This window comes from Bos indicus x Bos taurus, chromosome 6 (genome assembly GCF_003369695.1).
Source record: "Bos indicus x Bos taurus breed Angus x Brahman F1 hybrid chromosome 6, Bos_hybrid_MaternalHap_v2.0, whole genome shotgun sequence".
Taxonomy (NCBI): Eukaryota; Metazoa; Chordata; class Mammalia; order Artiodactyla; family Bovidae; genus Bos; species Bos indicus x Bos taurus.
Window position 1 is genome coordinate 32,799,222 of NC_040081.1, and position 23,642 is coordinate 32,822,863.

Sequence of the window (23,642 nt, forward strand, 5' to 3'; positions counted from 1 at the left end):
ACGGCAGAGATTCCTTTCTACTCAGAAGAATCTATATTATTCTTTTCTTCTTGTCTACACAGCTAGACCATATTTTCCTAGTTTCTTTATCCTTCTAGCCAGTGGACTATGTGTGTGTGTGTGTGTGTTCACTTGCTTCAGTTGTGTCTGACTGTTTGTGACCCATGGGCTGTAGCCTGCCAGGTTCCTCTATTCATCGAATTTTCCAGGCAAGAATACTACAGTGGGTAGCCATTCCCCTCTCCATGGGATTTTCCTGATACAGTGATCAAACCTGGGTCTCCTGCACTGCAGGTGGATTCTTTACCATCTGAGACATCAGGGAAGTGGATCTAAATCCAATATGACTTCTACCCTTAGAAAAGGTGGGAAATTTTCAGGTGAAACTACCACAACATTGTTAATTGGCTATACCCCAATACAAAGTATTTTGGTGTTAAAAATTAAAATTAAAAAAATATTCACACATGAAAAAAGAAAAAGTGGGAAATTTGGACACAGACACACACAAGACATAGACAAACACAGAGGGGAAATGGTTATGTGAATATGGAAGCAGAGACTGAAATTAAGTTGCTACCAACTAAGGAGTACCTGTGGCTACTGGTAGCTGGAAGAGTCAAGGAAGGATCCCCCACCTAGAAACTATGGAAGAAGCATTGTCCAGTCAACATCTTGATTTTTAAATTTATCCTTTAGGACTCTGTGGATAACAACAAACCATGGAAAATTCTTAGAGATAGGAATACCAGACCACCATACCTGCCTCCTGAGAAACCTTTGTGCAGGCCAAGAAGCAACAGTTAGAATCAGACATAGAATAATGGACTGGTTCAAAATTGGGAAAGGAGTATGTTAATGCTGTACATTGTTACCCTGTTTATTTAACTTATATGCAGAGTACATCATGTGAAATGCCAGGCTGGATGAAGCACAAGCTGGAATCAAGATTGCTGGAGAAAATATCAATAGTGTCAGATATGTGGATGACACCACCCTTCTGGCAGGCAGAAAGCAAAGAGGAACTAAAGAGCCTCTTGATGAAAGTGAAATAAGAAATTTAAAAAGCTGGCTTAAAAATCAACATTCAGAAAACTAAGATTATGGCATCTAGTCCCATCACTTCATGGGAAATAGATAGGGAAACAATGAAAACATTGACAGACTTTATTTTATTGGGCTCCAAAATAACTGCGGATGGTGTCTGCAGCCATGAAATTAAAAGACTCTTGCTTCTTGGAAAAAAAAAAAAGCTATGACAAACCTAGACAGTGTATTAAAAAGCAGAGATATTACTTTGCTGACAAAGGTCTGTGTAGCCATGTTTTTTCCAATAGTCATGTATGGATTTGAGAGTTGGCCCATAAAGAATGCTGAGCACTGAAGAATTGATGCCTTCTAACTGGAGAAGGAAATGGCAGCCCACTCCAGTATTCTTGCCTAGAGAATCCCGTGGACAGAGGAGCCTGGTGGGCTGCTGTCCATGGGGTTGCACAGAGTTGGACACGACTGAAGCAAATGTGCATGCATGTGTAATGGGTGTTAGAGAAGACTCTTGAGAGTCTCTTGGACTGCAAGGATATCAAACCACTCAATGCTAAAGGAAGTCAGTCCTGAATATTCATTGAAAGGATGCTGAAGCTGAAGCTTCAATACTTTGGTCACCTGATGCAAAGAGCAGACTCACTGGAAAAGACATTGATTCTGGGAAAGATTGAAGGCAGTAGAAGAGGACAACAGAGCATGAGATGGTTGGATGGCATTACTGACTCAATGGACATTAGTCTGAGTAAGCTCTGAGAGATGGAGAAGGACAGGGAAGCCTGGCGTGTTGCAGTCCATGGGGTCATAAAGAGTCAGACATGACTGAGTGACTGAAAGACAGAATTGAGAGAATAAATTTATTTGTGCAGTTCACTCAGTTTGTGGCCCTTTGCTACACCAGCCCTAGGAAACAGATAAAATATGGAAGTCATTATGGACTTTTATGGTTAGCGTCACCTAATACAGAAAAAATGACCATGGTTCTGACACAGTAGGGTTTTTAAAATATGACAGGATGGGTAAGCCTTGAAATTGGAACAGGGGTCACAATAGGATTATATAAATTCCCCAATGTCAAAGTTGAAAAATTTTTACTTCCCTTTAGTTCAGTTTAGTCGCTCAGTCATGTCTGACTCTTTGCGACCCCATAGACTGCAAAACGCCAGGCCTCCCGGTCCATCACCAACTTCAGGAGTTTACTCAAACTCATGTCCATTGAGTTGGTGAAGCCATCCAACCATCTCTTCCTCTGTCATCCCCTTCTTCTCCCACCTTCAATATTTCCCAGCATCAGGGTCTTTTCAAATGAGTCAGTTCTTCTCATCAGGTGGCCAAAGTATTGGAGTTTCAGCTTCAACATAAATCCTTCCAATGAATACTCAGGCCTGATTTCCTTTAGGATGGACTAATTTGATCTCTTTGCAGTCCAAGGGACTCTTAAGAGTTTTCTCCAACACCACAGTTCAAAAGCATCAATTCTTTGGCACTCAGCTTTCTTTATAGTCCAACTCTTGCATCCATGCATGACTACTGGAAAAACCAGAGCCTTGACTAAATGGACCTTTGTTGGCAGAGTAATGTCTCTGCATTTTTGTATGCTTCATAGAGTTGTAGTTTTAGGTATTTCCAAGGAATAGATAATTTGTGACTAGGTATTTTATTTCAGAACCAAATAGCTTTGCCAGGAAAGAGTTATATTTGTTAAACAATCCACACAAATGGATAGCAAATCTTCATCCATGTATGTAAATGGTCTGCTTAGCAACCATCTATGCTTAAATACAAAAATTAAATTTAGCTAATTTGAAATCTCTTTGCCTTCCCAAACATAAGAAATGTAAAATTTAAGCAAACTCCAAAATTGGTCAATAACTTTTCCCTGTGCAAACTTTTATGGCATGTATAAGCTTATTTCCCCTGCTGTTACTTATTGTTGTTTAGTCGCTAAGTCATGTCTGACTCTTTTTGTGACCACATGGACTGTAGCTGCCAGGCCCCGGTGTCCATGGAATTTCCCAGGCAAGAATACTGGAGTGGGTTGCCATTTGCTGCTCCAGGGAATCGTTCTGACCTAGGGATCGAACTCATGTCTCCTGTATTAGCAGGCAGGTTCTTTACCAGTGAGCCACCTGGGAAGCCCGAGGTGCCCACACCTTACATACATTGCCCATACCTTAACCTAATACATTAAGAAAGCAGTACCTATGCTTAAGAAGTATTAAAAAAGGGCACCAATTATAAAGTAGGTTTAAAAATTCAAAAGAAACCCCAAACACACTTTAAGCATGAATCTATGAATGATAAACATGTTTGTAAACACTATCTAAACTGTCTAGGGCTTCTCTGGTGGCTCAGACAGTAAAGAATCTCGGTGCAACGTGGGAGACCTGGGTTCTATCCCTGGGTCAGGAAGATCCCCTGAAGTAGGAAATGCTAACCCACTCCAGTATTCTTGCTTGGAGTATTCCATGGTCTGGGGAGCCTGGAGGGCTAAAACATGGAGTTGGAAAGAGTCGGACTCGACAGAGCAACTACCACACACACACACACACACACACACACACACAGAACTGTGGAAAAAGCCTGTGGCTAGAATGGTTTTGCATTGTTATAGGAGAAAGGTATACACAGCAAATTTTAGAAAGAACAGAAAACAAAGCATTGTGATCATGTTTAGCATTTGAACAGGGGCAAAGTACTAATTGTAAGTAAATATCTGACATTGATCACCAAAATCAATAAGGTTTTATTTACCATTAGGAAATAACAACAAAAGCATGTGTTATATACTAAGCAAATCAACAACAGCAAAAACAACAAATCCTTGAGCTAAATAAATGGGGTCTAAGCTGGTTACCACATAGGAAATGCATAAAAGCAGTAATAGCTGATACGGTAGGTAGAGCACCCCTGAACTGCATTCAGAAATTGCTAACACATGGCAGCCAACAGCAAATGCTCAGCCAGCTCTCAGTCAGAGAAACATGCCTTATCCACAGGTTGTGGAATAAACACAGATGCAGCAAAATGAGTCACCAGAGGAAAACAAAAATCTAAATTGAAGGTAAATGAAGCTTTGTGCACATGCATGACAAGAAATCCATTGAGCAAAACTAATTTTATATCTGTGCCAGAATGGCTGTCTTATATGCCAGAAATAGGGAACAGGAGGGAAAGGAAATTGTCACATAAAAGCAGACCTTGAAGTGTACTAAAATACAGAAGGACTTCTGTATTGGCAAAAAAAAAAAAGAAAAAGAAAAAATATATTCTAAGAGGTAAAATTCATTCAAAGTGTTATCAAGATGAAATGAAGAAATGTTGATACATAAAAGAGAGGGGAAAATGTCTAACAAAGGAAAATATTGGAAATAAAAAAGTGTTCAGTGAAAGATGCAACGAAAATAGATAAGATTCTAGAAAAATGCCTTCCTTTATATTAATAGTAGCCATAAAATGATGATATAAAAACCAATCATTTCCAGAATATATATTCTTATAAATTTACTATATAACTCTCTATTTTTTCAAAAGTTACCATAAAACTGTCTTACTTTATTTGAATCAATTATTAGTATGGGTAGACATTAATTTCTAAATTATACCCTATACTAGCACAGGTTTTTCTATGCATTCAAAACAAAAATTCCATGTAACTTCCCTTCTTATTTTAACCTGAATCAGCCTCTGCAGTATTGTCTGTGCATTTTTGGTTTAGGATAACACTGGCAAGAATTTATGAGGCAGAAGGTTATAGGTTAGAGCCTTGGAAAAGTTTTCTAGGGTCTATAATATTTTTCACTTAATATTAATTGCAGATTCTTTTGTCTCAGCTTACGTATTAGAGAAAGAAAGTGGTATTTTCATATTTTGTTATGAGTTAACTTTAGTTAGTATCCTTGATGTGAATTCACTTTCACTGCCTTATCTTTTTAATGAGCGAGTAGACGGAACAAATTTAAATATTGCAAATCTCTTTTCCAAGTGTGTCAATAGCATGAAATGACCTTGGAGAGGATCTCGGCTCACCCATGTCAGTGTCTTGGTAGAAAGCCATTTGGCCCCAAATAGCAGTGGGTCAACTCATCCTGCTCAGTTGGCAGGGACCTGCTGTCTTGGGCACATGCTGCTCAGTGGAATCATCCACATTTATAACCCTAAATGTTGGCTGCTATAAGGTGAGAAGGAAAGAAGAAATTACTCTCTCTCAGAATGCTGATTCTCTCTGAGGAAATTTGTCCTTTTTACTCATTTGTTTAGAAGTCTATACAGGTTCAAGAAATAAGTTCAATCAGTAAAGCAATCTAAACTAGAGGTTTGCTAAAATAGCAGACCTCAGTGGAGACCTTACTATAAATTGGGAAGAATGATAATGCATTTGATGAAAGAAGTTGGTCTCCTCAGGAATGGAGATAAATTTGAATCCTTGTAGGAAAAAAAGTATGATACAGTTAGACTAATAAATTCTAGGTAGTACAAAGATCCTACAGTTTTTGATTTTCCTTTTTTTCTTTTACTTTTCCTTGTGGTAGGAAATGAAAAAAAAATTAGGCATCAATAAGTAAACAAAAGAGGATAGTTCTCCTTAAATCATATCCAAAGGAAAATTAAAAGACTATGTGTAACTTATTTGTCATATAATAAATGGGCTTCTCTGAATTTTAATTTATTTCTCATAAAAATACTAGCAAACCCATACATTTTAAACTTGATTCACTGATAAAAAAGACAGAAAACAAGAGATTTCTTTCAGTAAAGATAGCAGTTAATAGGTAAAGAAATGTTGAAGCTGCTCACTTTGTGATTCTGAACCACCAAGTGCCAGTAAAAGCCTTTGAACTCAATTATAATCAAAGCTACTCATGACCATGAAGGTTATTCATCTCAGAATTGTGATATGAACTCCATAAGAGGTTCAAATTCTCTAAGAAAGGAATCAGGCAAGACAGGGCATATGGATTTTAAGGTGGAAGCTTATTTAGAGATGGACAGGGAGGTCTGGCATGTTGCGATTCATGGGGTCGCGAAGAGTCGGACACGACTCAGTGACTGAACTGAACTGAACTGAACTCTTGTTGATACTTCTATTTTGTCAGTATGGTTGGCTTCTAATGTGTTATTTTGGCTAAGCTGAACTAGAATGTTTCTGGTTAAGATTGGTCAGAAGGCAGTACATGTGAAGTTTGGAAGCACTGGCCATGTTTATTCTCGGAAGGTTGAATTTAAATCATGTACTTCTTTCTGTATTTGCTTGCTCACCTTGTTTTTTTCAGCAGCAGTTGTGTGTACCTCACGGCCAACTCCCAAGAGATTTTTTATTTAACTTCTCCAAATCCTGGTGTGAGTGTGGCAAGAGCTCAATGGAGACCATCAAGGATTCTAATGAAAGATAGATGTTAATACAAGCCCCACTTGTTCCTCGGGATCTTCAAGTGTCACTCCTCTCCCGCACATTCCCTCTGATTGTCCAGGGACTTCCTACTCAACACTAGAAAAGAAGAAACAGTGGGGCTGAGAGTGTTCTACAAGTTCCTACAATCATGTAAGATTGATTCATGTATACATCTCTGATTCTACATTATTTCTAGTGGCTCTGAATGAATGTAGACTGATAGGGACTTTTTCTCCTAAATGCTTTTATGTATTTTAAGTCTGGTATATATTAAGATCCATTCTTTTAAACTATCATGCTATATTTTACAATTATACTGCTAAAGTTTCCTTATTAAGATTAATTTACTTAAGATTTTTAGATTCTTCATAAATATAACAAAAATCGTTCATATAGAAACTCAGAATTCAGTCGCTTTCACCATCTAGCAATTCTCTACATCTTTTTTTGGTTAAACTCAATTCTATTAAGACATTGTTCCATTGTCAAGACCAAATGAGACATCAGAATTATCTCACATACATTTTTTCTTAAGGAAAGTAGACACTTGTTGCTACTGGTTCAATTGCCTATTTTAATTAGGGTGATAAATTTTATAATATGTGAAACTGTAATTAACAATATTTATTAGAAATGCCACACAAAATATAACAGAGTTCTGACATTTAAGAAATTTACAGCTAATAATAATATCTTTGGTTTAGTCTAAGGTGACTATTCCTTTTTTCCCCACCACATCTGTTCTTGTTTTAAACTGCTGTTTCAAATTAATTAATAACAGCACTCCTTTTTTATTTATCTAAGTTAAATAAAATACACTAGAACTCTGATAATTAACTTAAAAATTACCTCCTTGCTTCTATCTCAATATTTCCCAGTTTAGATTTGACTGGAATGAAATAAGATGGTGTGTTTGAAGAGTTGCAGATCCTTAACTTCAAATGTCATTCAGTGTCCCAATTCTAGTTTTACTTAGTTGTTTGTTGAGATCCTAAAGGGTGCTCAAACAAACTAAGTAGTTTCTCAAGGTGAAAACTAACGCTGTTTCACAGGGAATTAGTTTGTCGTATTTGAAATAAATTTCAAGTGGGAAAAAATGCAAATAAATACTCTACCAAAACCACTGTGTAATTTATAGGCGACAGTCATAAATACAAAGTCACTGGCATTAAATTTCTTATCCTCATTTTGCAGTTAAGAGGATGTTAACAGCTGGCAATCTGTATTTGTTGGAAATTAAATATTACTGAATAAGTTTAAAGGAAAAAAAAACCTGTCTCTGCGTGATTAGATTCTATTTTTAGCACACACTGTTTAATTTGGAAGTCTCTGGACCTATAATAAGCCTAGCTGCTTTCTTATGTGATAGCTATGTTTAAAAATACATTAAAGGTTAAAATCTAATTTTCTAATTTCAATAGTACATGCATATGGCTTTTTTGGTTGCCAGAATGTTTCTAGGTGTTCAGTTGTGTTTTATATATATATATATATATAATTTCTGCATTAAAATGCTTATGGCAATAAAGATGCCACACCTGAGAATGGTGGAAGATGGTGATACAATTTTTTTGTAAATGTAAATGTACAATCAGATTATGTGATTTACTTAAATTCTATGTAATATTTTGTAAAATATTTATTTTTTCTAATCACAATATACTATAATTGTGTTATAATTATAATTATATATATAATAATTTCTGCATTAAAATGCTGGAGAAGGCAATGGCAACCCACTCCAGTACTCTTGCCTGGAAGTTCCCAGGGATGGCGGAGCCTGGTGGGCTGCCGTCTATGGGGTTGCACAGTCGGACATGACTGAAGCAACTTAGCAGCAGCAGCATTAAAATGCTGTGGAAATAATATTATTTAAATTACTAGTAGAATTATTCACTCAGAAGAATATATCTCATGATGCAATTCAACAATGCTAGCAGTGATTGTTGCTTTTCCAAGGTATAGTTGAATAATCTTTCCTCTCTACTGTATGCCATTATAGATTTTATAGAATATCTACTAAATTAAAGGCTAATTCTTTAAAAATTACAAATTTGACAGTGCACGTTTGTACCTTTCAAAAGATTAATTTTAATGACCTTGAAATCTCTCTTAGATGAATTGAAATATATCCACAGGCTTGTGAGGCAAGAATGAAAAAAAGAGCCTAAGAAGTTGAGTAAAATAGAGCAAAAGCCTGGTAGTTTTAACAGAACCTAAGTCTTTTCTCTAGAAGGCAGGTTGATGCCAGCTAGCCACACGAGCATAACAGAAGGTACTGTGGGTAATTATATCAATGAGCTTGATTTTCCTCACCTTAGGGAAGTGAAGTAGGCTGCTCTACACCAAAAGAAATACTCTCTTGGGAAGAAAGTAGTCTACTTTTACCCACTTTCTCCCACCCAGAGCACCAAATAAGCAAGGATTCACTCACTCTCCCTGTGCAGATCTGTGACTTCACAGTTGGAAATTCTACCACCACTGGAGCCAAATGCTGTCATGCTCCCTGAGAAAATTTTTTGGCCAAGCAGAAAAAGCCCTTCCTTGACTCACCATAGCCCCAAGCATGAATGGTGGTGTCAGTGCTGCTCCAGCTCTTGTGAGATAAGTTAAATCCAGTAGGCAAATCGTAGGGATTCTCGGCCTCAACATAAACCCCACTATTTCTCCATGGTTTTTTGTTTGCCCCTTTCAACAGCAGAATTATGCCTCCCTTAGCTAAATGGCCAGATAAACATTCCATCCAATACAGGAGTTCCACATTTTAGCTCCTGCACACAAGCAGCAGCAGCACACCTGTAAACCAGGAGTCCCAGAAATGGTAAAGTGAACCAGATAACGTGTACCTTTTGTGCTCCAGGAATATTTTTTCAATGTATATTCAAAGAGTCTTTCAGTTCAGTTGCTCAATCCTGTCTGGCTCTTTGTGACCCCATGGACTGCAGCACGCCAGGCCTCCATGTCCATCACCAACTCCCAGAGTTTACTCAAACTCATGTCTACTGAGTTGGTGATGCCATGCAACCATCTCATCCTCTGTCGGCCCCTCCTCCTCCCACCTTCAATCCTTCCCAGCATCAGGGTCTTTTCCAATGAGTCAGTTCTTTGCATCAGGTGGCCAGAGTATTGGAGTTTCAGCTTCAGCATCAGTCCTTCCAATGTGTATTCAGGACTGATTTCCTTTAGGATAGACTTGCTGTGTCTCCTTGCAGTCCAAGGGACTCTCAAGAATCTTCTCTATTACCACAGTTCAAAAGCATCAATTCTTTGGCACTCAGCTTTCTTTGTAGTCCAACTCTCACATCCATACGTGACTAGATGGACCATTGTTGTCAAAGTAAAGTCTCTGCTTTTTAGTATGCTGTCTAGGTTGGTCATAGCTCTTCTTCCAAGGAGCAAGCACCTTTTAATTTCATGGCTGCAGTCACCATCTGCAGTGATTTTGGAGCCCCCCTAAATAAGAGAGAGTCTTCAGGACAATGTTAAAGGGGATGGAATATAGTGCCATTCAGAATTAACATGTTGGAGGTTAGTAAATGAAAGAACTTTAAAGGGTAAGAAAACTCCAGACACTGACGTTTGCTTTTCTCTGAAGTATTCTCTTTTTACTTCATTATTCATTGCAGGTTTCTGCTAAAAATATAGACGGATCTGTGTTCTATGAGTGTGATGGGATAGTGTAGGAAAAAGAGGGTTGAGTGTTCATATGGTTTTCAAAAGAGAAATAATTTACTTATAGTATTAAAGCAAAATTGATATCTGGGCAAGAAGATCACTGATTTAAGTATCCCTTGTATTTCTTTGCACATGGCATTAAGTTTAGTCAAACAAACAAATCAAAACAAATAAAAGTTGTCTGTGAATTACTATAGCGTTTGAAGATGGGATGAATTTTCTCTCCACAGAATAATGTATCCACTTATTCAATAAATATTTATTGAGCCCATATAGTGTACCAGGTTCTAATCTAGAATAATGTTATTTTGCCATGAACAAATCAAAGTCCCTGCCCTCAATGGAGTATATATTGCAGTGTGGGCAGTAGAGAGAGAAGACAGAAAATAAACATTTAAAAATGGTTTGTCAAATGGTGATGTACACTATGGGGCAAAATAAGGAGGAAGAAAGGATGACAAGAACAGCTATAGGGATATAGGTTGGGATTTTAAATATATATCTCAAGAAAGGCTTTGGTGAAAAGGTCACATTGGAACAAAGATTTGAAGGGTTTGAGAGGGCAAAACATGCATGTATTTGAGTATTTGGGTGGAGAGAACAGTGAGTACGAAAGTATTGAATTGAATGTGTAGAGTGTGATCAGAGTGGCTGAGGAACAGGAAAGGGGACCATCACAGAGATGAGCAATGGTAAGAGTGGGGAAGCTGTGTCAGAAATAACCACTGTGATTGCTCTGAAGATATCTAAGTGGAAGTTATATGAGCAGAGGAAAAAATATGATCTAATATTTTAAATGGTTTGCTGTGTTATACTACTGAAAATTATAGGTAGCAGGAACAGAAATAAGTAGAAACATTAAGAAGCAAATGAACTTTTTATTCGGGTGAGAGATGATGCAGGGTGGTGGCAATGAAAGTGATAATGGAGTTATGGAATTTTTCTCATATTAGGAAAATGAAACCAAGAGGAGTTTTCTGATGAATTAGATGTGGAATATGAGAAGTGTCACTAAAGACAACCCCAATGTTTTTAGTTTGAGAACTTGAACTGTTGCAGCTATTGACCCAGGGATGACCTCATTAAAATTGATTGGAGACAGATAACAGTTTTGTGAAATCTGAAATGGTAATTAGACATTAAGTAATAGATGCTGAGTTAGCAATAGGACATAAAAGTCAAAATTTTAAGGTTGTTTAGGTTGGAGGTACAGGTTAGATATTTAACTTATAAATATGCTTTGCATTCTGGAGAAGGCAATGGCACCCCACTCCAGTACTTTTGCGTAGAAAATCCCATGGATGTAGGAGCCTGGTAGGCTGCAGTCCATGGGGTCGCTGGGAGTCGGACACGACTGAGCGACTTCACTTTCACTTTTCACTTTCATGCATTGGAGAAGGAAATGGCAACCCACTCCAGTGTTCTTGCCTGGAGAATTCCAGGGACAGGGAAGCCTAGTGGGCTGCCATCTATGGGGTCGCACAGAGTCGGACACGACTGAAGTGACTTAGCAGCAGCAGCAGCAGCATGCTTTGCATTCTGAAATTAAGCCAAAATGAAGATTGCCTTAATTATTTCTGGCCCTCAAAATATTAAAATCTTGAATATTGCTCATAAACCTGGATTTTATAACAAAAAGAAACCATTCCTGAATTATAATATACTGATACCTGAAGATATTGCATGACTTTTATAAAATATAATAATTTGAGAAAGTTAATCTTTCTGCCGTGAACAGACTAATGTAACCACATACTTTTGAAAAATTTGTGGTTTTGTTTTCCTCCATTCAAATGTGTTGTGTTTTCTATTTGGTGAATCAATACTCCTGATGTCTGACTCTTTTTCACACTTGAATAAAACAGTTTTTCTTTTTGCCAAATGCTATCACCTAGGAATGAATCAGGTGGAGAAGAGGTATAAACTGAGGGTGGAAAATGATTCTCAATTCATGGGAGATGAAAAAACTAACAATGTGCCAGTCCCATGCCAAAAAAATTATATTAGATTACTTGGAGGTAAGTTTCAGGTATCTGTTTCAAATAATCTTTAGGTAATTCTGGTGATGGTTTAGTTGCTAAGTCGTGTCCGACTCTTGCGACCCTATGGACTGTAGCCTGTCAGGCTCATCTGTCTGTGGGATTCTCCAGGCAAGAATACTGGAGTGGGTTGCCATTTCCTTCTCCAAAAATACATCGGTGGTGGTGGTGGTTTAGTCCCTAAGTCGTTAGGTAATTCTAGTGAGTACCCAGTGTTGAGAATCATTGATTTGTAGATTGCAGAAGTGAGAAGAAACCTGAAAGAAAGACCAGGAAGAAATAGCTAGTGACAAGGAGAAAGAAAATAGAGTGTTGACCTGAAACAAATAAACTGCCAGATATTTCTCCTGCAAAGATGCTTTATCGTGAATCAGGAGAGAATTGTAATTCAGGGTCTTTCACCTTGGTGGACACATGTGAGTCCCCAAACAACAGGGAAGGAGAACGTTTTTATAGAGAGGAAAGGAAATTGGGAGGACTAGACTAAACAATGGAGAAGGCAATGGCACCCCACTCTAGTACTCTTGCCTGGAAAATCCCATGGACAGAGGAGCCTGGTAGGCTGCAGTTCATGGGGTTGCTAGGAGTAGGACACGACTGGGTGACTTCACTTTCACTTTTCGCTTTCATGCATTGGAGAAGGAAATGGCAACCCACTCCAGTGTTCTTGCCTGGAGAATCCCAGGGATGGGGGAGCCTGGTGGGCTGCCGCCTATGGGGTTGCACAGAGTCGGACACGACTGAAGCGACTTAGCAGCAGCAGCAAACTAAACAAAGGGTCCATTGCTTTTCACTGGATGAGTCTTTGTCATGAAAGAAAGTCTATCTTCTTTCTGCTGGGCTTTGCTATTAATTATCTCAGAGCATGAGAGCTTTCCCTTCTGGTCTCCCAACCCTGTTTATTTGAGGCTTCTGTTTATTAGTTTTACATATTTTCCCCTTTTTATCAATATCTGCCTGGGAAAGCATTCCTGATCTAGACAGATTTTTCCAGTTTCAGGGGCTTTTTGTCCCTCAGGGTCAGGAAGGAACTTTCCTGGGTGTATTGTCTCATATTGAAGGTAAAGTGCACCACTGGAATTTTTTAAGGTCACATTTAGGTAACAAGAAGGGGTAGGAGGGAGAACTCTCACTCATTTTTATCTAAAGTTCATATGTTATCAAGATCATAGACATTAACGTTCATAATCTGAAATGTTATATGGTTGTTTCATCAGATGTCACCTGCTTCTGTTTGGGGAAACCTTTATTTTCAGGTCACCAGATGATGTGCGGGCCCAGTCAGGATTTGGCCCTTGCTTTAGCTGTGTCACCTGAATCCAAGAGTCTATTCCTTGGAGTTTGGTGGCACAGTTTACTTAGCAGAACTTGATGGGGAGTTTGGAAAGAGTTCTTCTGGAGTGTCTTTTTGATAGATGAAATTTCTAAGTTGAAAGGTGTGATGCTTAAGGTCTTCATCTCCTGAAGGTGTACTGTGAAAAGACTGTCCTGTCAAAAACACAATTATTTTTAGTAGACACAATATTGGAGTATCTCTCCTTTTATCAGTTGTGGGTCAAAGGATCTGGATTTAGAAGGACCAGAAGCAATGCTTTTGGACAAGGTAGTTGGGAGGCCTCTATACATTTTGCAAACTGAGTCTTAATAATACTGTTAATGTGTTCAATTAAACCAGAGGATTGAGAGTGGTATGCAAAGTGAACATGTGTAAAACTCACCAAACACAGACTTGTTTCAGTACCTGATCAGTAAAATGGGTTCCTTGATCACCATGAAGTTTGAGAGGACTTCCCTAGGTAAGGGTTTTCTTATCCAAAAGGACCTTAGCTAGAGAAGAGATAGTACTCTGTCTGCAAGAGAAGGCTTCAGTTCAGAGTGAAAGCATACAGATCATGACTAAAATATATTTATATCTACTAGTTGGAGGAATCTGTATAAAATCCACTTGTGTACACTTGAATTGTTCAATGTGTGTTTGTTCAGTTCCGTCTAACTCTTTGCGATCCCATGGACTGTAGCCCACCAGGCTCCTCTGTCCTTGGGGTTCTCCAGGCAAGAATACTGGAGTGATTTACCATTACCTACTCCAGGGGCTCTTCCTAACCAAGAGGGATCGATCCCACCTCTCTTGCATCTCCTGCATTGGCAGGTGGATTCTTTACCACTAGTGCCACCTGGAATACTCAGTCTAAACGTCTGGGAACAGTATGAACAGCTGTCAATAGGTTGTACTCTTGTGACAAAGCTGCACTTTTTGCAGCCTTGTTAATGTTTCCCCACCAATATTGACTCATGAAGGCTATTATTTTGTCAATTGGCCAATGGTTTAATGCATATACAGTAGTGAGGAGTGGAAATTTTAGAGTATCCTGTAAAACTGGGTTGTTATTTGGTCAAAATAAGAACTTTCTCTTTTTATAAAACCAACAATTATTGAATTTTCAATCTTGCTCTTTTTCCTTTCTGACGTCAATTACTGGGCTTATCTAGCCAGTTTTTCTAAATTATCTTTTGGGGAAATACTTCTTTGGGCCACAAAAGATATTTGGTTACTATTGGTCTCTTTAAGGGCAGTATTCCTTGCAGAAATATCAGCAGGGTGATTTCTCTTAGCTTCCAAGTCAAAGTTGAGAATGCCCTAGAATCTTAATAATAGCTAAAGCAGTAGTTAATAGCACATGCATGAGTGCTCAGTCACTTCAATTGCATCTGACTCTTTGTGACCATATGGACTGTAGCCTGCCGGACTCCTCTGTTCGAGGAATTCTTCAGGAAAGAATACTGTAGTGGGTTGCCATGCCCTCCTCCAGGGGATCTTCCAGATCCAGGGATTGAACTCATGTCTTCTGCATTGTAGGCTGAGCCACTTTACTGCTGAGCCACTGGGGAAACCCTAGGTAATAGTACCGCATTCAATACATCCTGAATATAGGGCCATTTTAAATTTTATTTTTACTGGAATTAAGGAAGTCACATTACTCCCACAACATTCCAAAATCATGGGCTACTCTGAAAGCACATCTAGTATCAGTATAAATATTGGCACTTTTGACCTTGATTAAAGTACACACCCCTATAAGAATGTATAATTTAGTCTGTAGGGCTGAAGCGGCCATAGTAAAGATGCTACCGCAACAACATCAAAAGAAGTTGTAATAGCACAGTATTTGCCATTGTCACATTTTAAATAAGAACCATCAGTGAACCATGAATAGTCAGTGATACCCAGTGGAATTTCCTATAAATCTCACAAGGAGTCAGGAGGTGGTCTGTCAGCATTAAGCAGTCATCAGGGACTTCATTGATGATGGAAAGAAGAGCAGCAGGGTTAAGGTTATTACCTTGTGAAAGAGTCCTGTGAAGACAGTTAACAAAAAGACCTCACGGGAGGTGAGGCAGCTGCCTGAGAAGTGCTGAGTTTAATGGGAATTCAGGAAAGCCTCTACAGTATGAGGTATAAAAATAGTCAAAGGGATCCCACAATGATTTATTTGGGTGACTTTAACTAAAAGAGGTGTGACTGTAACAACTAAGGCAAGGAGGGGATCCCCATGCCACAGGGTCAGTTGCTGGCTATAAGGCCTTATAGGTCAACTAAGATTCCTGTGTTTTGGGATAAGAACCCCCAGTATTTCCATCCTGTTTCCTGTACAAAAAGAAAAAGGGGAATCTGATAATTGGGATACAGGTGGGTTTATCAAATAGCTATTTAAGGTTTTGAGGGCTATGTTGTCGGGTCCTGCATGTAAACCACCTATAAATTCAGCTGGATTTGTTATCCTTGTGTAAAACATACAGTACAGGTTTGGACACAGAGAGAAATTTGGAGTTTAATTTCAGCAGTAACCAACTAGCCGAGGAAAACCTCACAGCTGGCACTTAGTTTGGGTTTGGGGAAACTTTAAGACTCGGTGAAATCTGTCTGGATCTAGTTGTAGCCCTTGTTCTGCTATCAGATGCCCTAACTATTGAACCTATATTTGGGCAAACTGCAATTTTTATTTGGGAAATTTATGTCCCTCTAAGGTGAATTGCTTTAGCAAGTGAATGCTGTCTTCCGGTGAGGGGGCTTGACAGGAGAGCAAAGAAGCAAATCATCCATAAGCGGCAACAAAGTAGAACCTCTGCTGCTGCTGCTGCTAAGTCGCTTCAGTCGTGTCTGACTCTGTGCGACCCCATAGACGGCAGCCCTTCAGGCTTCCCTGTCCCTGGGGTTCTCCAGGCAAGAACACTGGAGTGGGTTGCCATTTCCTTCTCCAATGCATGAAAGTGAAAAGTGAAAGGGAAGTCGCTCAGTCGTGTTCGACTCTTAGTGACCCCATGGACTGCAGCCCACCCGGCTGCTCCATCCATGGGATTTTCCAGGCAAGAGTACTGGAGTGGGGTGCCATTGCCTTCTCCAAGTAGAACCTCTAGGGGACTTTATATCTTCCAGATCAGCCTTCAGAATTTGCAAGAAACAAGAAATCTCAGTATGACCCTGATGTGTTACTGTGTAGGTAAATTGTTTTTTTTCCCCAAATGAAGGCTGAAAGATATTGAGCAGTTTCATCAACTAAAGAATGCACTGAATAAATCAATTACAGTGAAGAATTTACTTCTGATGTATAGAACAGTCTTTTGGACTCTGTGGGAGAGGGAGAGGGTGGGATGATTTGGGAGAATGGCATTGAAATATGTATAATACCATATATGAAACGAGTGGCCAGTCTAGGTTCAATGCACGATACTGGATGCTTGGGGCTGGTGCACTGGGACGACCCAGAGGGATGGTACGGGGAGGGAGGAGGGAGGAGGGTTCAGGATGGGGAACACGTGTATACCTGTGGCGGATTCATGTTGATATATGGCAAAACCAATACAATATTGTAAAGTTAAAAAATAAAATTAAAAAATAAATAAATAAATAAATATGAGGGGGGAAAAAAAAGAATTTACTTCTGGTGGAATGGATATTGGTAGTGTATGAGGTTTAGAGATATCAGTGCTGTTTATTGCTTGTAGATCCTGGACAAAATTCTACCCTTACATTTTATCACTGGTAAAATGGGAATGTTACAGTTGCTATCAGCCTTCTTGATATGCCTCAGATGGTAAAGAATCTGCCTGCAATGCAAGAGACCCGGGTTCAATCTCTGGGTTGGGAAGATCCCCTGGAGAAGGGAATGGCTACCCACTCCAGTATTCTTGCCTTCTGGAGAATCCTATGGACAGAGGAGCCTGGTGGTCTACGCTCCATAGTGCTGCATAAAGTTGGATACAATTGCATGTACAGGTGCTAGTACAAGGGATAAAGAGGCCTTGAGCTTTGTAATCTTTTATTATAGACTTCGTGTCTGGAAGGGCTTCTTTATTTACAGAGTATTGATTAACTCTGCAGAGAAGGCAATGGCACCCCAATCTAGTACTCTTGCCTGGAAAATGCCATGGATGGAGGAGCCTGGTAGGCTGCAGTCCATGGGGTCGCTAAGAGTTGGACACGACTGAGCGACTTCACTTTCACTTTTCACTTTCATGCATGGAGAAGGAAATGGCAACCCACTCCAGTGTTCTTGTCTGAAGAATCCCAGGGATGGGGGAGCCTGGTGGGCTGCCGTCTATGGGGTCACACAGAGTCAGACACAACTGAAGTGACTTAGCAGGACATTAACTCTGGGAAGAGTTTCTGAGGCGTCTATTTGAGTTTTGATGGGGGGTGCACTGTAAATTTCACCAAGAGTTGGAGATTCTGTCAAAAGGAAAGTTGTAGCTAATTTAATAGTGGCAAATTGTCCATGTTTCCAGCATCAGCTCTCGTACTGTCAGACATGGAACAAATAATAGCTATCAAATAAATAAAAGGATCATTTAATTCATCTGATGTGTTACTTTGATGACTGTCAATTTCTAAAATTATTTCCCTCTTTTGGGAGAAAGAAATTTTGGCGTGATACTTCTCTAAGAAGTCTCAGGCTAGTAAATGTATAAGGATGGAGAAACTAATGGGAAAAAGATTTGTATTTCTCAAAGGGCCTAAACAAAGGGAATAGGTTCTGTATGGCCAGGTCACTGAAGATGGTTGCTCTTTGCTCTGGACATCCCCAGCCCAGCCAGTACCTGGCTCACCTACACCTAACTCATATGACGAACCATTTGACGAACCTGTCTGTGTACTTGCCCCAGAACCCAGCTAGTGATTGTTCTCATCAAGGGGCTGTAAGGAGCATGTCCCTATTGTCGTTTCCCTGGTAACAAATGAGCCCACCTGATGTCAATGTCTGTAACTGGTTAACCTTGTCCACAGCCCCCCACCCCCACCTCCCTCCTTGGGAGTGAAGCCTGCCGCCATTTCCTGCTTGCCATTCACCTCACACAGTAGGATGTCGCTCCAGAATTTTGCTTCAGACATGTAAGCTCCCTGACCACCTACCTGTTAAACCACTGATATCTCTGTTGCTGACTGCAGGCTATTTTCTGGGTCTTGAAGTTGGCTAGTCACAAACCTTGTGGACCTGCAGAGTGTGACCCAACAGTTCAGAGACAGGAACCTCTTGGGATTCATTAGAGAGCCCCACTATTTGAGCTGTTTCAATTCTCCAAGGCAGGGGTTGTACTACAGTAGCGGGGCTGAGTACCAAGAGTGTGGCTCCAGTATAATTAGGGATTGGAAGAGATTCATTTCCAACCTGGAGAAATGTTTCTCTGAGTCCATTAATGGGGAGAATTGGGAAGGGCCCTGCAGCTCTTTGGAGCCCCATTATTGAGAACTGGGAGGAGTTTGGAAAGCCTGGTTAGAGGGCTTAAGGACCCTAAAGTGCTTACATTTGTAACAGTCTCTTTTCCAGTGTCCTGACTTTTTATAAAAATAGCAGAGAACTAATATTATCAAAAGTTTGGCCTCTCTACACACCAGTGCCAAATCAAATCCTGGTGATAGAGTTTTGGGTGAAACCGAAGAGGATAGCTTTATTACTTTACAAGGCAAAGGGAGGCACTCCAGTCTTCTGCCTATGCGTCACAACCCCAGAGGATCTGATGAAGGGTTTTATAACAGTGGTTCAAAGGTGGGTTCTCTGACAAGATTAGGGTGTGAGCAGGGTTTGCATTCCTTTTATCTTGTCTCAGGTGGTTCCACGGCTGCTACTCTCTTGATTAGCAAGGGTTCAAATCTGCCCTTTGGAATCAGGGAAGGTCATGGAGGCTGGTGTCTTGCCTGTAAGAAATGGGGGACAAAAGGCCTCTACCTGGGAGCCCCACAGGGTTCTGCTCTGTTTCACTAGGAGGCTTTGGTTTCATTTAAGAGCCTTTCATTTAGGAGCTGGAGGTAAAAATTGAGAATTTTGCCCTGGAGGTGATTCATCTAGAGTACAAGAGAGGTGGTTTGTCAGATAAAAGGTAGTTGTGATGCGTTAACATCTGAAGAAAGATTAGAATTTTCTTTAAAAATAATGTGAAGTTGATTGTAATATTGACAAACAGTTTCCTCAGATTTTTGTGGATAAGCCTGAATTTTGTTCAAATAAACTGGCATTGAAAAAGCACTAAAAATTGCTGGATAAAGTTGCCTAGTGATTGCCTGAACCAAATCTTATACATTTGACCCTTTACCAATGAGGGGGTTAGGGGTATGACCCTCGAAAATCCATGTAAAATTCATATTCGGCCTTTGTATATGTGGTTTCATTCCCTCTGTATCACCTCCAAAATGGGTTTATTTCTTGGTGGGTATCAAGTGAAAGACACAACCCAGTCAAATTTCAGAAGGAAGGATTTATTACTTGCAGCAAGTAAGGAGAACACCAGGCATCTTCCCCAAAGCACTGTCTCTCTGAACAGCAAAACTGGAAGTTTTACCTTTAAAAACTTCCAGTTTTAAGGTAAAGATACATGCATATTCATGAAGGGGCTTGGGTGGTTTACACAGTCTAAGCTTTATTAATTGAGGGGCAGAAAAGGTCAATATCATCAGCCTTTGGGTTTCAGTACATCTGGTGGTTGAATGTTTCAGGCTAATGTTTACCATTGAAACTTTCCAACTGATATTTGATATTGTTACTTCTCTTGCCTGATAATAGGTAATGTTTCTGCATTCTTTTGTTCCCTTAGGATCTTTAATTACTAAGACCTGTTTGAAGACTGGCATCATGGCCAGGCTTAGATCACAATGCAGCTTAAGGCCAAAATTGTCTTTTATGTCGAGAAAGCCATCCCTAATTATCTCTGGGGGACCCTATCTTATGTGCTCATATTTTGCAGTTCCACATCCTCAGATTCAACAGCCAAGGATTGTGTAGTACTGTAATGTTTACTATCGTAAAAAATCTGCATATAAGTGGACCTGTGCAGTTCAAACAAGTGTTGTTCAAGGATCAGCTGTAATAAGCTAGTGGGCTGGTTGCCCATTTTTAATTCTAGAGACCTTTCAGGATTTCCTCATTTAGCAGTTTTCACCCAATGCTAAGCCTGCCCTTCACTGACAAACATATGAAGCAGCTGATATAATTTAGAGAAACCAGGTTGATAAATTTTAATGCCTATATTAAATTCTTTAGCAACTTTGTGAGGATTTTCAGTTACTTTGGAAAAAATCTTTGACTATGGCTCACAGTTCATTTTTATTTCAGGGAGTATAAGTTATTAAGAGGTTAGCTTCGGGATCCTCAAAGCTTATTTTTTTTAATTTTTCTTTGTCTGTGCTGGGTTTTAGTTGTGGCACCTGGAGTCTTCATTGCTACATGCCAAATCTTTAGTTGCTGCACCTGGTATCTGGTTCCCTGATCAGGGATCAAACAGGACCCTTGCATTGGGAGCACAGAGTCTTAACCACTGGACCACCAGGAAGTTCCAGAAAACTTAATTTTAAAGGGACAAATTGATAGGAAAAGAGAATAAGAGTTTCAGAGAAAAGGGGAAGTTTAGTGAGGAAATTTGAGGGTATAGCGTAGATGCAGTCAGTGTAGAAGGAAGGTCTGAAGATAGTACAGGAGGTGAAGTTGGGCCATGATGAGCAGAAGGAGAGGGTCAAGACCACCCAAAGGTGATGTCTGAGGCAAAGAAGTGAAGGAAGAAAAGCCTGGTAGCTTGGGGACCATTTTATATTGTTTTGTTTGTTTTCCTCAGTTCCTCTTAAAATCATGTTTTTTGGAGGGGCAAGTTTAGTTTTCTGATAAAGTTGGAAAGCCTCAAAATACGAAATGAAATAAGTACTCCATTCAGTTCTGGAAATTTTAGTTATTGTAATCCAATTTGGTTTTAAGAAAATTAGGTATGTACATTTCAAAATTTCTCCATAATGGTCATTGATGTTCTAAATTGCCTTTTGTCATTTGGTTAGAAAGTCACAAGAGGAAGGGCTATTTTTTAAAAATATTGGATGGGCTGGAATCCTGGGGAAGGGAAAAGGGTGAGGGGAGGTGTCCTCAAAATACTTGAAAACTGGGACCCCATTTCTTAGAGGTTATTGCGCTAGACTAAAGAACAATTTTCAAACAAGTTACAGCACAAATGGCTCAGTCTAAACAACTGGCAAATCAATCCCTGTCAATTCAAAGGAAACTACTTAGTCCCAGAGGAGCCAGGCCAAAGGCTTTTTCAGCCCATTTCTAGAGAATAGCCCTTCCAAAGAAATAGGCTGAAGAGGGAACAATGCAGTTTCATTTGAAGCAACTCCTTCCTGAGGAATTGTGCTGAAGGCATTTTCAGCCAGCTTCAGATGAAATAGTATGATATAAATATCAGAACAAAGTGCCAAATGAGTACTTGTAAACAGAACAAGGCCTTAAGGAGAAAGAGGAAGCCTTTAAATAGATCCTGAATAAGGTCTGGACAGGCTTTGCTTGTAGCTCAGCTGGTAAAGAATCCACCTGCAATGTGGGAGACTTGGGTTTGATCCCTGGGTTGGGAAGATCCCCTGGAGGAGGGCATGACAACCTACTCCAGCCAGAGGAACCTGGCGGGCTACAGTCCATAGGCTAGCAAAGAGTCAGACAAGACTGAAGTGACTTAGCACAGATGCAGTGAACAAGGGGCTCGATTGTGAACACTGCACCTGTTTTCTCACCAGCTTCAGAGCCTTCTGGAGTCTTCTCTGGTCCCAGCATGGGCCACCAAATGGTGACCTGAAACAAATAGACAGCCAGATATTTCTCTAGCAAAGGTGAATTTATTCCAGACCAACAGCGAATTGAAATTCTGGATCTGCAGCATTGGTGAGTCATTTGAGCAAGTCCCTGTATGGTGAGGGAGGGAGAACACTTTTATAGAGGAGAAGGAAGCTGGGAGGGCTGCAGTAAACAGAGCCCATGACTTTTCATTGTCTGAGTCCTTGCCAGGAAAGAAGAGGGTCTTTCTTCTTCCTGCTGGGCTCTGCTACTGTCACACGGTGTGGGTACTTTCTCTTTAAGTCTCCCAGGTCTGTTTAAAAAGGTTGTTTGTTAATTAATTTTGGGAGAGAGTTGAAGTGGGGGACGGGAACAGGAGAATTGTGGTTCCCAAAGCTGGGTGAATAAATTGAAGGAGGAGGGTGTTATCAGTTATATCATGTGCTACTGACAGGCTAAGTAAGGTAAGTACTAAAACTTGGTCACTGGCTCTAGCAATACAGCCTTCCTTTGTAAACTTATAGAAGATGGTTCTATGTGCTCAAGAGAAACAGAAAATGTGGGAGAATTAGAAAACAATTATATAGACAACCCTTTAAAGGAGTTTTTCTCTAAAGGAGGGAGCAGAGGAATGTGTAGTCAGTGGTAAACTTATGGAATTAGGAAAGGGGTTTTCCCCTAAATATTAAAAAGCATCTATAAATCTTGGTTTTAAATGATGAAATGGGGGTTAATTTAATTAAAACAAAACTGTCCAGAGAATGGTTTAAGTAGCTTGAAAGCCAGGCTGAGACAAATGTTATTAAGAAGACAAAAGGTATGCCAGGAAGAATTCATGGAGCAAAGACCAAAAGTCCCTTTCAAATTCAAGCAGAAATGAAACTGTTTCCCAGTCTGTGACAAAATTAATGCCACTCCAATCTCACACTATGCTTAGCAGTTTTAATGATGCCATCTTAAAATGAAAACCTGGGAGTATGTTGGTATGAATCAAATTACCATAAATTTCTAAATGCTTGAAATCTGAAAATAGACAAAAATCTTCATTGGTAAATGAAAATGAATCAAACAATGAAATGCTAGTTGGAGATGAAAAACATGTACCAAAGCAGGAGCAAAGCACACAGTAATTAAATGTAGAGACATCTAGTTTATCTGATACTGTCAGAGAAATAGTTCTTCCACCTAAAGGTAATATTCAGATGATTGACATTTACCCTGTTAAGTGCTGTAATTATTTTTGGTTTTAACTATTTTGATGGATATCACTCTTAAATGAATTACATAGTTCTGTGCCTTATTAAACAAGAGATACTGAGTACAATCTATTCTTTGATGACCTGGATTAATAATGGCAGATAGATGTAATGGAAAAAATACAGAGCTGATGTTGAGATAGGTTTAACCGGCTCC